The sequence below is a fragment of the Vespa velutina genome, chromosome 9, assembly GCF_912470025.1.
Source record: "Vespa velutina chromosome 9, iVesVel2.1, whole genome shotgun sequence".
Taxonomy (NCBI): Eukaryota; Metazoa; Arthropoda; class Insecta; order Hymenoptera; family Vespidae; genus Vespa; species Vespa velutina.
Window position 1 is genome coordinate 3,416,719 of NC_062196.1, and position 16,203 is coordinate 3,432,921.

Below are 16,203 nucleotides of genomic sequence, written 5' to 3' on the forward strand. Positions count from 1 at the left end.
ATAACGTATTACATATATATATATATATATATATATATATATATATTAATAATAAAAATATAAATATACCTAGATATATATTTTCTTTGTATTTTTATAACTTCACGACAAAAATAATCTTTTCAATTTGTAAATTTCTGTATCTTTGCTTTGTATGTTTCTTGGTATACAGCGGTTGGTTTTGCTTGTATAATTCGATCGTAGAAATTACACAGGTAATCTTTTTTAACGAAACGCTTTTCCGTCCGAGTGGAATATCTCGAAAAGTAGTTTAAATTTTCTACTTTCAAAATAATCAGGGGGATATTATCCTCTCTCTCTTTCTCTCTCTCTCTCTCTCTCTCTCTCTCCTGACCTTACAGGATTCAACGTTAATATAACAAGTTGTGATGCGGAAAAACGTTACTTTGAAAGGCTATGAGAGACCAGAAGCAACGGTATAAATTTTTGCGTTATTAGTACGGCGACGTTGAGAAAACACGAAACGTATACGTTGGACCTTCTTCTCTTCTCCATCTTCATTTTCTCTCTCTCTCTTTCTCTCTTTCTTTCTCTTTCTCTCTCTCTCTCTCTCTCTCTCTCTCTCTCTCTCTCTCTCTCTCTGATACCGCATTAGCGTGAATGCACCGAACCGAAAATTCATGGACTCATTAAAAAGTAGGAAAAGGAAAGAGCAGAGAAAAAGAAGGAATAAGAAAAGCGCACGGGAGGAAAATTCTTATACGAATCCTTTTTTTTTTGTCCAAGGAGCGATGCATAATTTATATTCAGGGTTGACTCTCTTTCTTCTTCGTTGCGTTCAATGCTGCCGGTTTTTCTTTTTCACGTTATTCGAGAAATTAATTCACCCTTTCGAATTTCGACGAATTCAAAAAAATATCTCAAACTAAAATGTGCCTTCCACAAAAAGTAATAAATAATAAATAATAAAGAATTGTTTTATTATTACCGGAATTCTTTGTAACATTTTCATCTAAAAAAATTTCATCTAATAATTCTTAAAAAATTCAATCTAATAATTCTTTGTTAAATTCAAGAAAAGGAACGCGCATAAGGTTTATGATAAAGAACGTATATATAATACTTTATATACGATTTATCGTTAGAAAAATGGGGAAAAAAAAAAAGAAACAAAAAAACTGAAGCAGTCTTATTTCACTTTTGATCCGTTTAATACGGATCCCTTTTATATCTTGTAGCGCGAAAATGGCTTATAGGATCAAATTTCCATTGAAACATTTGTTCCAGAATAACGAGAACTATAACGTATTCTAAAATTAGCCAAATTCGAAAGACACTTTCCCATAAGAATAGTGCGGGGTCCTTTTATCGGATCTCGGCGTAAAAAAAAAAGAAGAAAAAAAAAAATAAAAGAAGAAGAAGAAAGAAGAACTCATTTTAAAAGCTTCGAGCTTTATGAAAATGGCAAATGCAATAAAACCTTTATGAAACGTTTTTAACAACGTTCGAAGAATGATCAGCAATGATATTACGAGAATCGATAATGCGTCAATACTTTTCTACAATGAACTTTTCATCGTCCTTTTATCAAAGGGAACATTGTCGCGAGAGTATGAAAGGGACTGATCGTCATAAAGTTTTTCAATTATTGTACCGCAAGATCACACAGTTGATTTCCGTAGCCGACGAAGTAATAAAGAGACAGGGAGAGAGGAGACAAAGATAGAGAGACTTGTGGGAAAAGAAAATGAAGGGGAGCAAGAGAGAGAGAGAGAGAGAGAGAGAGAGAGAGGAAGAAAAGTGTCACGTAGCTTTAATTACGTCACTTATCTACAGTACTAGACAACGTTTTCCAATAATTACCACGAAACCCTTCGAGCACGCTTTACTGAGTAAAAGGAGCAAAGCTAATCGATGCTATCGATAAAACGACTCCGTTCAAGTTTCCATCACCTCATTCCCTCCCCACCTATTGCACCGAAGAAATAAGGTAAGTATTAGCTTCACGACATTGAATTTCGACGATGATTCTCATTTCGGTAATCTCATCGTGATCCTTTTAATGTTACAATGCATCACTGACAACAGAATATTTCGTGATATCTATATTACAGCTATAAAATTCAAAATTATATAAAGAATATTCGTTCAAATAGAATAATTCATAATAAAAAGATTTATCGTATAATTTATTTTGTAAGCTTCAAATCGCATGACATTGACTAAAGTGACATTAAAATTTTTGGGAACGTGATTTTTATAGGAATGTCATTGAAACTTGCGTCGACGATCATTCGATATTCCGATCCAGTCGTGTACTCCATTTTCGCGCTATCGATAAAACATATTCCTGTACGAATTGAAAGGTACGTATAAATAGCTATTATAAAATAGAATGCCAGTATCTATCGAGCAATGAATATCAATGTAGAGGGAAACGGTGGAGATAGAAAGAGAATCATTTTCATGGTTAGTAGGAAAGATATGAACGAAGGGAAGAACAGACAGCGTTCATTCAATATACAGGGCGAATCAAACAATACAATGAAAGGCAAAAAGTTTAAAAATATTTCTGATTTTTCGAACGTTTTTCTCGATCATAGTACAGTACAGATATATATATATATATATATATATGTGTGTGTGTGTGTGTGTGTATGTGTGTTTATAAGTTAATCAAATAAATAAAATGGTCGCGATTTAAATGGAAAGGTATAAAGAAAAAAAATATGATAAAATTTATGACTTTTATTCTCATATTACTTCTAAACGAGAAGATAATTGTACAGAACTGTGTTACAGGTAAATTATTTAGTAAAGAATAACAACAAAAGATTCAGACGAGGAACATATTTGCCTATGTTTATTCTACTAGATATAATCTATGAAATCTTAAAAATGACAATTTCTTTAAATCCTTTAAAAATTCGACAAGAAATTATTAAATATTAAGTATGATCTATGTGAGAAGAATATACTGCAAACGTTCGGAAGAATAAAAAATCTTCGTAACGTAAGACGAAGAAGTAAGAACTCGTAGTGTAGTGGAAATGTTCCAGTAGTGACGGATTCTGGGAGAGTTCGAGTTCAATTTTCCAATTTCCCGGGCTGTCACTCTCCCCTTCTTGGCCGTTCGTACGGAATATTTCCTCCCCGATTCCTCGACACAGAAGCTTGATTTCTTCGCGAGAGACAGGCCCTCACGATTCCTCCTTCCTCTCTCTTGTCCTCCTACCAACAGCTGCTACTGGAACGGTTATTTAAGATCCCGCGGGCGTTCTTCTCTTCTGTTTTAAAAATCACTCCGGCTCGCTTAGTATGCCGAGATGGCTCGCGCTAGTCGACTGTGATATTGCCTTAGCGTTACTTTTACCCTATCCTACTTCTCCTTCATCTCCTTCTCCTCATCCTCATCCTCATCCTCATCCTCATCCTCCTCCTCCTCCTTCTCCGCCTCCTTCTCCTCCTTTTTCTTCTTCTCCATCTTCTTTTATTCCTCCTTTCTCTTTTTCCTTCCATCGAACCACCTGAAACGTTCCTTCATCCGTTTCCCCTTTCTCATCTCGTTTCGCTGTATTCCGCGCGATCTAACATACCGACATTCAGGAATTCACGGATCTCGGATTGGAAGATGTCTGGGTATAGGTATTGCCATGAATTTTCGCGAAATACAAATTGCTTTCGACGGTGGTCTTCTCTTCGTTTTTGATACTTTCTCGGGGCTACGTAAACCTTTTGTTTTTCAAATTGTTTCCACGATATTAAGAAGTTTTACAGTTAGAGCGTTGAAAGAGGGAAATAAAATTCTAAAGAATATCGCTTTATCTTTCCGATAAGCTATAAAACGATATATTTTAAATATTATCGATATTTTTCTCTTTCAAATTTTAAAAGTTTAAAATTGAAATTTAATATTTTCAAATCAATAATTTTTCATCGAATTAAAATATTATATAATGTATTAAATATTATTCGAATAAAATATATTTAATCGATCTATAAAATAATCTTTTCGATATCAATGAAAGAATAAATTTATAAGAGTGACTATAAATTTGTAATTATGAAAACGGTAATCAAAAGCTGGTTCGATTACGTTCTTTATACAGTCTAAGTGCTTTGAGTACTTTAATCTGGACGCGGTCGTGTCTTCTGTAGATGACTAAAAAAAGACAAGCCAATGTACCGATAGCTTTTGCACTACTTGGCTTCTAGCGAAACCGCGTGATCGAAGAGCGTTTCAAGGCAATCTCTGACGACCTTCTAGTTTCCTCATCGTTTAAGTGGATATTCTAGTTTGTTGGCTTCGAAAGGTTGAAATTGTTTTGCTATTTTCTCAAAGATTCAAGACCTCGGAGTAAGTCTTGAATATTTTACATTGACGTCTGAAAGATCGACGGCGTTGAAAGTCTTTGAAAGGAAACCGATTCAAGCGAAAATCTTTATTCTTTTCTAACTCGACGCTGTAGAAATATCCCGAGAATGAATGAATTATACAATTAAGGTTCTTTCTTTCTGAAAAATGGTCTAATTTAGTTTGCTAACTTCGTTGATTTCATTTTTTCATGCATTTCACATTTTGAACGTTTCATTATTTTAAATATTTGTAATTTATTCTCTTTGAAGAATTTCCTTTATTCTTTTCTTTTGTTTTTCATTAATGTTTAGTAATACAAAACTCACTAAGTATTTTGCTCAATAAAAGAATCACGTAATTAAAAGTTAATATTATTATGTTCAATAATTTGTAAGGAAAACGAACATTGATTTGTAACGAAGAAAGAAAATTATCTTACGACTCTCTTGAATGATAGGAAATAAGAAAGTATTTCCTCTCCGTTTCTTTTTCTTTTTTACTTCTCTTTTTTTTTTCTTCTTCTTCTTTTCTTTTTCATTCATACTCTTTCTTCATTGAATCTTCAATAGATTCAACAGGATCGCAATCGAAGCGTTTTCCTGTCTAATCAGATATAAATCGCCGTGGAAGTTATCGTGGTTCCTCTCTTTCTCTTTTCATCGCTGACTTGCACGGGGAGAACGTGAGACGGTGAAATCCGTTTACCGATAATTAAGATCTAGCGGATTCACTCGGGGACGATACGAATCGCCATAGGAGAATAGTTGGATGCTATAATATTGCTATAGAAATACGATGTGCATCTACAAAGTAGAAACACAAACGAACAAATATTATTCTATTCTTGAAATTATAATACAATTTATTAATTATCTCTGTTAAATAATGAATGTTAAATTAAAGACAATTTTAAATTACATATTAAAAAATGAGAGAAATTGATTTTGAAAAAGGAAAAGGACTGAGAAAGAAAAGTACGATATAAAGCAAAGAATAATTAATGACAAATCTTATCTGATATGCAGATTAATACTTTTTTAAAAAACACGCTAATATAGATAATTCTTGATAATTCTTGATATGAAACAAAAACCAATATGACTGTATCTTCACTGTACATCATATTTCTATTTTCACTGAATCAATTTCCGTATAGAAAAATATCATGAGAATAGCATTGGAAAATCTTTCTCAACTAAAGTATTTCGACCCGTCGACCGAGATGTCCACGGACTGGAAAATCATCGATTCGTTTCTATGTAGCTCCTGCTTCGATCGAAGGGGTGCCCTCCGAGCGATGCTTTACTGCAAGAGAAAAGTTTAAATATAAGTTAATGACCAACGCATCGTCGTTTTCCTTGCGGTTATGCAACATGTCATATATGGTATATTATTGGAATACGTAGGAAGTTCTTTTGTCAAAAAAGATAATCGAAAAAGAAAAAAAGTAGTTCATTGATTTTATCAGATAATAGAATTTATTTATATACGACATTTCGCAGAAAAAAAAAAGTTGCATTCAAATAAGAATATTCATGAATTTCATAATTGATCTTATCAATATTTTGCGTTGATTACTTATTATTGTTTTTATAATTATACAAATATCCACAGTAATGCGTTAAAAGTTTGATATTTCTCAAATATTACAATTAAAACTGAGTTTAAATGAACGCAGTAATCTAAATGGTGAAGCTGCAAGAATCGTCAGTTTGTGCTATGGCAAACTAACAAGTATGTCTTGATCTAACACAGTATAATACTTAGTTAAGAGATAATTGCGGTTTACAGACAATTAAGACCACCAAAAAGTACATCTCATCCCAAACATTTAATTCTTCGAGAATAATTTATTTGCGTGCTCCCTGAAGAAAATCTTTTTTCATTTGTAAAATTAACGAACTTTTTGGAAGAAAATGATTTTTTACTAAATCATTAAAATATTTATATAATATAATTTTTTAGAAATTTTTTGTATGATTAAGACAAACAACACACGCTTTTTTTGAGTATCTTTCCTCTCTATATAAAAAATAATATCTATATTTGGTCCAACTGAAAAAAAAAATATTAAAAAAAAGAAAAAAATTGTAATCATCGGAAGGAGGTAATTTCCTACTGACGAAGTGCGAGATAACATTTGGAAAAAAAGTTGCGCTGGTTGTATCAGAGTAATGAGATTCACGAAACATCGCGTGTCGTATTTAACTTTAACAAAAAAAAGTTTCTTTATAAATACGCCCCCTGTCAAAAAGTTTGGAGTACTCTATAGACGAGCCTCGAGATACGTTGAAGTTTCGCTTGGAAAAATTTTTATCTCTGTACATTTTTCAAATTAATTATCCTTAAGAAAGATTAGTTTTCCTCATTATAGTAAGTTTTCTTTTTTTTTTTCTTTTTTTTTTTTTTTTTTTTTTTTTTTTTTTTGGAACAGTTATGATCTTTTTTCCTATCTTTCTTTCTTTCTTTCTTTTTGAAATTTCTATGTAATTAAATTAAGCATTTCTGTGTACTTGAACTAAACATTAAAAACAGAAAGATAAAGAAAAAAGTTTTATTGTTTTTATAACAACTCGTTATTAATTACGAGTGTAATTTAACATTCGTACGAAAACATAAATTAACGTATCATTATTTTTCTGAAAAATTATCCCATAATAAGTATTTAACAAGGCTCGTATTTATTGATAGTAAAGAGAAAAAAAAAAGAAAAAAGAAAAAAGAAAAACGAAAAAAGAAAAAAACTCAACGGATTCGGAGAAATCAATAGTTTCCACGGGTAAAATGCCGCGTGGGACGCATCTAACGCCTCGTTGAACTCTACACGGCGATTCCGCAATAGGGATCCTATTCGACGTCGTTTTCGTTGTAGGAGAAGATCGAGTTCGTAGCGTAATCGGAATGACACCGACCGAGTTTCATGTTGCAGCAAAAGCGTTCTCGGACGAAACGTTACGACCGCGAACACGATATTTGACTGAAAAAAGTGAAGGACACTTTGAACTTATCATCATTTTCTCTCGTTATTTTAAAAGAAAACTTTTATCCACTTTTAATCTCCACGAATAACGTATACCTTCATATATTATGTATGTATTATCATTCATATATATATATATATATATATATATCATTTCACATGATACATACAATAATTACATTAGAAATGTACTTACGTGCTTAGAAAATCATACCTAGTATATTACTTGTGTATAATATATGTATTATATATCTACGTGATAGTCGATAGAAGGGAAAGGAAGATATCACACGTTGGTACATACGTACATTTCATCTCGCGGGAAACTTCGATGTATACGATCACGTACAAGTATGTATTATACGTTATACGTACAAAAGAAAAAGAAAAAGAAAAAAAAGAAAGATAAAAAGAAAAAAAAAAGAAAAAATAGGAAAGATGATGAAATGAAAAGTAGACGTAACCACTGAAGCTTTTATAATTTATACGATAATCGAGTATTTCATCTTCAAACACGTTTGAAAAGGAATACGGCAACAGTTAATTACCATTCCGTGTTCATTGTAAAAATGAAAGAGAAAAAGGAAAGTTAAAGTAAAAAAAAAAAAAAAAAAAGAAAAAGAAAAAAAAAAGAAAAAAAGAAAAAAAGAAAGGAAAAGAGGAACGTTGAAGCGTTATCACGTAACGAGTAAAATTTTCTACGGCGTTTCTCGATTTATCGGATAAGTGACCATTTCCGGTAGGGAAGAGAGACTAGAAAGACAGAAAAGACGAATCGATTAAATCTGCTTCCCATTCGTGGTATGGGTTTCGAAAGCCCTTCCCAACGCCGGCATTCTCCCTTCGTTAGGGAATTTTCTCGCTAATGGTTCTTTCACCACTGGTTGCTATGCACTCCAGGTGTGATTCGATTTCACGCACTATTTAGATCGAAATAAAAGCAGAAACGTATTCGTAGACCGATCGAAGGAGTCGTTAGTTTTAAGAGTTCGAATTAGCTTGAATATCGTTTGATTCCATTTGAAAAGAGTATTAGTACTCTTCAGATATGATTTCAATGTAGTCACTTCATATCTCAAATATCGGTCGATTACGAGAATAAACTTTCGCTTATTCGAATCGAAAGACGGAACATTTTCTTGGCTTCTTCGTTCTTTCAAATATTTCTTTTTTTCTTTTTTTTTCTTTTTTTTTTTTTTCTTGTAAGAATTTGTTAGAAAGAAAAGTGAAAGAAAAGAAAAAGAAAATTTACTATCAGCTACGTATAACGTATCTTGAAGTTCTTGAAAAAGTCAGAGTGAAGTATACTTTCATATTGTGGCATAAACAAGAATATCGATGTTCTCATCTCTAATCCTCCCCCTATAAGCATATATATATATATATATATATATATGCTTATATATACATATATCTATGTATCTATGTATATCGTAGTAAGTAAAGTAGGTGCAGTACATGCGCGCGCATTAAGAGGAAGGAGAAAGAGTCAGGTGAAATATAATTGCTCCGGGCTCGTTACGAAAATTAGAGCAGCGCGTTAATTTATTTCGACGAATTGGTCGAGCTCCGAAGTCTGTTCTCGAGGTAGCTATGCGAAATGAGGCACAATTTGGATAACGAATTTCCGCAGGCACTCTATCGAACCGTCTACCGCGAGACGCGAAACGATCCGAATCGAGAAAATCCGTACGTTTGAGCACGCAGAGAACTCGCTTCCGATAAATTAGACGATTTCCTCTTTGCACAATGCCCGTTACCATTCTCAATCATTTCTCCATCGAAAAAGAGTAAATTGAAAATTAACCTTCACGAACGATACGACCGTTCTACGCATTTATTTTCACCCGAATGATTTCCTTCGATATCTTTACTCTCTGTATATATGGTCTAATTTAAAATTGTAATATTTCAGATATCGCATTAAATTACAAAAGATAAAGTTCTATATAAAGTAAATGTAATAATATTTTGAATAACCATATACATAAATTGAAAATTTACGGAATTAAACGTAGTCTTATCTTTATAAGATGGAGAAAGTCTGATTAGAATTTAAATAAAAAAAAAATATAGAATATGAAAGTATGTTTCATTCAAACGAAATTGTAACTTCTTTCTTCGTTGTTTCATAATGGAGAATGAAATATTAAAAGAAAACAACGAATGGAAAACACTGGAAGAGAAAGAAATATAAACTCTTTTTTTGGATTTACTATGATTATTCGTCCAAAAAAATTTAGAAATATAAATATTCCAGGTAATAATATTACGTAATCATGCGTGGAGAAAGAAAGAGAGCGAGAGAGCGAGAGAGCGAGAGAGAGAGAGAGAGAGAGAGAGAGAGAGGAAGAGAAAATAATGGCCAAATCCTGGACGAAAAATAGTTTGAACGAAACAAAGGAACGAATAATAACAATAACGAATAAAGAATTTTAGTATCACGTTTCTAAAATAATACCGCAAACCTTTCGTTCCATTTATACAAATATTCCTTGCGCTTCACAAATATACAAAGATATTGAGTTTCTTTATTTGTTTATACATTTGTAAAACAAATAAAAAAAATATAAAGAGAAACAACATGAAATATACATCCCCTATCATATCAATTTTTATCTTTTAGAGACCATAACTCTTCTTTTAAACAAAAACTACGTGAGTAATAAAAATTAATGACACCGAGGGAAATCTAAAGTATTGATTATGTACAATGTCAAGTAGATTCAAGGGACTCTAATATTAATGAAATCTTTAACTTTGAATGAAATTAAAGAAACAAAAACGACCGTATTTCCTAATTGGTTAATATAGAATTAAAAGGAATACAAGCAAAATAAAATATATATTAATAAAAGTTGTTAATTAAAAAATAGAAAAATAAAATAGATATATCCTGGATAAAGTTAAATAATAAATTCATTATTTATAATTATTATTTCAACGAATCAATCCTTGTTAATTTACGCGCTATTAAGTAATCATTAATTAACTATTCATTACTCTCGATTCTCGAGTTGAAAATAAAAAAAAAAAAAAAAAAAAAAAAAAAAAAAAAAGAAAGAAATGAAGTTATTGTTTCTTTGAAAACAATGCCATAGAAAAAAGTTTGCATTTTAGTTTGAAGAAACGTTCAAGCTATCGATACAAGAATCATCAATTCTGTGGATTCGTTGGTTGGTAGTAGACTAGAAGGATATGCAGGTCAATCTGCACGCTCGAGTAATTTTCCGGGGCGATTATACTGCTCGCCATGCGTTCCACACAAGAACTTCTAGAATCCTAGAGAGTATATCTTCTCGAAGATTCGGAGAATGTACCAGAGCTTAATTACTTATCCCTTATATATATATATTTACATAGGATGAATAGTGTTAAGAGAAATGGTAATCAAATTAGCGATTACTAGCTATGTTTATCGTCATATTAATTTATCGATTAATTATACGATACGATAATTATTCGAGTAATTTCTAATCAGAATTAATGTGCACTTAAATATGTATACAATCGATATTTACATAACAATAATAATAAAACTGATTAAAATTCTTCCTATAATCGATTTGATATATTAAGGATATATAAGTGAAGAAAAAAAGAAAAAAAAAAAAAAAAAGAAAGAAAGAAATATCGAAAAGGCATATGCTGATACATATACGTACATATGCATGAGTAATCGTATGATTAACATTACATTACATTATTTTATCTACGAATTTGAATTATTTTCTTGAGGGGCTTCAATCGAATGGAAATTTGTAGCTCGTTGAAAAAGAAATCGTTTTAGGTCTCCACCCTTTTTTTCCTCTTTTTCTTATTTTGTTTTTTTGTCTTTTTTTTGTTTTTTTTTTTGTTTTTTTTTTTTTTTGTTTTTTACTCTTTCTTTCTTTGTTTTCCTTCCATCAGCGCTTAGTCGTCAAAAACAATGAACGTAATCGACGTGCGAACAATACAGTTCTGGATGGATCGTTCGTGTGATATCGAGAAAATTAGAGGCTAGAAACCGGATGGAAAAACTATCCCACATAGAATGCGAATTCTACTTCGGATTCGTCTTCGTTTCTCTTTCTTTCTTTCTTTCTTTCTTCCTTTTTTTTTTTGTTCTTCTCTTCTTTTTCTTTTTTTTTTCTTTGCTTTCTTTTTCTTTCCTTTTTTCAAACCTTCTTCATTATTCGCCAGTTGGCTCGGAGGCTTTTGTGTCGACGCGGACGGAAGAATGGCCTACTTACCCGTAAACGCGTTCACTCTCGCTTATATACGGAATCATAGAGCGTGATGTAATCGATATCACTTTGTCGGCGTTGCTCGTATCGTTTTAAATCGATGATCGATGGATTACAACGAGAGAAGCCATTTCTGCGCGAATGTATACATGTATATAGTTCGATATAGATCAAGAAACAATTTTAAAAAATATTTATTATTAATTATTATTATGACTTTTAATATTTCGATAAGATACTGTATATTGTTGCATCATTATAGAGAGTTATATCAAATTCTATCTTTGATATAAAGAACACTGCAACCATCGAAACACTCTCAACGTAACTAGTTTCAAATTTCTTGTAATACAATAATTGAAATAATCATTATTATATAATGGTATACATATATATATATATATATATTGAAACACTTGATTGTGTTTGTTTGTTATTATAAAATGATATAAAATATTATAGGATATAAATACGATAAAAATAATAATTTTAGGATATAACGTAGGTAACTTCGCATAGGATTATTTAACGAGAATAATATCTGGAAATTTTAAGTCAAGTTCGAAGTGTCTTACGCTCTTATTCAAATAGGTTTTTCTTTGAGATCGATCGAAAAGCCGGTCTTCTCTCAGTGGCACCGTATAACTTAGATAACATACAACTTAGACAACGTACAACTTAAGCAACGTTCGAGAACCTTGTTGCAAAGGTTTACACCTGTGCTTTTGTTACTCTTTCTCTAGCAAGTAACTTGCGAGTAGAGTAAAATTATGGCTGAAAGGGCCGTATCCCGTGCACGAACTGTCTACCTATTTTTCTCTCGTTAAGTGTATCTCGTCGTCTGAAGCCAAGCTGTATTTGAAATTTCTTTGAAAGGAAAAAGTTTGTCGGACGAAATCGAAAAAGAAAAAGGATCATTTCACGTGATAAACAAATTACAAATCAATAATATATATATATACATATTTATATTAAAAAATATTTTGTTATAAATTTTAAATACGAAGATGTCATTTATAATTCTGTTAATCAAAAAAATTCTCGAACGGTAAATGAACATTTTTTTTTCACCTCTCCTTGAATTTTATTCCAAATCATTATTTAATAGTCGTTTATTATAACAAGAATAAAAAAGTATAACAATTGAATGAATTTCATTATTAATCGTAATTGATTATTAAAAGACTCAATGTAAATTTGATTTATCAAATGAATAAAGACCAACGACTTATAATATACTATAAAGATTAGAAATAATTGAGTATTTTCATTAATATTCCTAAAACGAGGAAACGCAAACAATTTAATATAAAATGACATTTCTTGCGAATTACTAAAAGAGGATTGGTAAAAAGACGAAATCGAATCATCGCAATTTAATCTCGATCAGAATCTCTCTCTCTCTCTCTCTCTCTCTCTCTTTCACTCTCTCTCTTTCACTTCCTCTCTGTCTTTCTCTTTCTATCTCTATCTATCTAACGAGAAGCATTCTCAGCTAGCTGGATTGCACTGGATGCCGTCCTGGCCTGACTAAGTTGCCGACATGGACGGTCCACGAATAAATTGGCAAAGTTCTCCTATAATATTTCACGAGGTAGCGCGCGCAAAGCTTTCCGGAGTAAGAGAGAGAGAGAGAGAGAGAGAGAGAGAGAGAGAAGAGAGAGAGCGAGAGAAGGAGAAAGAGATAGAGATAGAGATAGAGATAGAGGTAGAGATAGAATGAATGAAAGCACGGGGTGGACTCGGTTGGACTCATTTCGCAATTGCATTGTTTCCACGTATATGAGAGAGACAGAGAAAGAGAGAGAGAGAGAGAGAGAGAGAGAGAGATGCGAACTTTTGTCCACGACATCGTTAAAATCGTTAAGAGAACTCGGAGCAATGGTCGCCGGCATAGTGTGGTAAAGGTGGCTCGTTAAATGAGACCACGACTGAGAACGAGTTATCGATAATTTTACTTATCCGCCTGGGAAAAGTTGTTTCGCGGAAGCGTCGATGTCTGCCGATTATCGGACGACATTCGAACTATCCCACGAGATTTCATAACGAAGATATTAACTCTTTCTCTCTCCTCTCTCTCTCTCTCTCTCTTTTTCTCTCGCTCTCTTTCTCTCTCTTTCTCTCTGTCATTCTTTCTAATTCTTTCCTATAGTACTTGCGACGTTTCAAGGGTTGAAAAAAAGATAAGGACGAAAAGATTTTGATTTTTCTTTCACGAGAAATACATGCATTCACACACACACACACACACATGTGTGCGCGCATGCACACAGAATGTTATATTATTCTTAAGATCTTTTGTTTAAAATCGTTCAATTATTATGTTATTTGATATTATTTTAATGAGAAAAAATATCGGGAAAAATGTATAAAATGACTGAGAACAGGAAATTAATGGAGATAAGCTTGGTTGATGATGCGTGAAACATAAAATGTGAAAGGAAGAAAGGGGTATTATTAACGAAGGGAAAAAATATTATACATAAAGAACAGGAAGTCCATTTAAGTAGTTACTATAGGCCGATGAGCGCTGATATATAACCTACCTTCCATTCTCTTGTTCGTGACAAAGCAAAGAAATATGAAAAATATAAAGGATAGAAAGAAAAACGAAAATATAAGGAAAAGAGGAAAGGAACTGTAAGAGATCACTAACTTGTCGACTATAAGACGTAAACAAACTCATCAAAGTAGGAAAAAGAAATCCGAGAGGAAATAGAAAGAAAGAGAAAGGATGATATAAGACAATAGCAGATATAAAAAGTATAATTAAAAAATTTTAGAAAAGGAAGGAAAAGAGATAGAACATGAAATGTCGGTAGGATCGATTTGAAAAAAAAAGATAAAAAAAAAAAAAAAAAAATGAAAAATGAAATTTCAAACATTGTTTCCTTTTTTTTTTTCCATAAAGAATAGAATATTGAAAACGGAAGTTAACGGAATACTTGTTACAGGAATAAAGTCGTGTACCTATTAAAAATAAAATATCGCAAAGAGTTATTATTAGAAAAAAAAAAAAAAAAAAAAAAAAGGAAAATCAATTAAGCAAAACGGTATATACCAAAGGAAAAATAGAAAAATCGATTGTTTTGCAGTCCTATATATACTATAAAAGTAAAAAAGAAGAAAAGGTTGAATTCCGTTCGATAAACAATCTTCTCTAAAAAAGAAGAATAAGATCTGAATGAATAGTTAAACGAACGAGAAAGTTTTATTTATATATAATCGAAAGCGTTAATGTCTAAATACTCTTGTTAGGATATAACACACGTAAAATGATTTGTCTTACGTGAAATTCTCTATATACGTTATTTGGATTAAAACAAGAACCGATAGTAACAGCACGTGCACAAACGAGCAAACTGGCGTTTAACTGTCGCACGAGGGTAAGCTAAGCGAACATTATCTTTCAAAACGTTTACGTAACTACCGACACAGAGATTAGAAATAGACGTAAGAGCTTCGAAAAGTCACGTCTAACAGAAAGGGCTTCTAATTGCGAATTCTACAATACATTTCTTTCGAGTTTACATTGAATACAATATATATATATATATATATATATATATATATATATATATATATATATATATATATATATGAATTCAATATATATATATATACATATACGTGATACATATTATTAAAAATATGTGATTCTCTTTTAATAAAAAAAAAAAATCTCGCAAATTATGATTCAATATGGAAATATTAAAAATTTTTTTTTAAAAAGAAAAAGAAAAAAGAGAAGAAAGAACAAAAAATTTACATCATTCCAAATTATTCTATTCGTTCGATTATTTATCAAATTTTTTCAATGTATTTAAATATTATTTACTTTATACTTTGTATAATATAAATAAATATATATATATATATATATATATATTTATTTATTATACAAAATTTATTATATTTAAAAATTATTAAGTATAGTGAAGTATATTAAGGTATAAAAGTTTTGAAGTTGATATCGTTGTTATTAAATAATGACTATAAAGAAATAATTTAGACATTTAACAGTTTCAATTTGAACGAAACAGCTTCGTCGTACTAACGGGAATGTCAAGGGAGGAAATATGTCATTTACCGGTAACGATCGTTTCGCTCCCTAGAAAAGGATACTTTAGCGGAAAACCTTGTCGCATAAGCTTCTTACGAAAGTTTCAGAACGGTGGATTAAAGATAACGAGTGAGTGAGAAGAAGGAAGACTAGGGAATGGGAAACACGAGGGAAAAAAAAAAAGAGGAAGAAGAAGAAGAAGAAGAAAAGGGGCTCAGTTTTCGGATCCCAATTCGAAGAGAAGGAACTTTATTATTAAGCTAGCGAGGAAAATGTTCGCGAAAAGAGTCAATGTCGTATCAGAAATCTTCATTCTCGATTAGGATCGTCTTTGAGAACTGAAAACATTGTAAATCGAGTGATCGTCAATGTTAAAAACTATACAAATTCATTGTCTTTAAAACTTGTTACATTTCAAAATCTATTTTTTAAAATAACTATCTATCACGTTGAAAACTTTCAAATTTCATAAAAATTCAAAAACTTTTCCACGTGTTCATATACTATTATATATAAAAACAATATTTATTCTTTATATAAAATTATACCTTTAAGACATATCGTATATTTAATATTCATTAATGATTAGATTTATAAAAAAAAAAAAATGCTCTTA

General features: G+C 31.3%; 1 protein-coding gene across 3 annotated transcripts in view; it reads left to right on the plus strand.

Annotated features, from left to right (window-relative positions):
* The window catches only part of LOC124951669 (neuroligin-4, X-linked-like), a 233,137-nt gene that overhangs the window by 21,915 nt on the left and 195,019 nt on the right, over positions 1–16,203 (plus strand). The gene's annotated exons all lie outside the window — the stretch shown is intronic.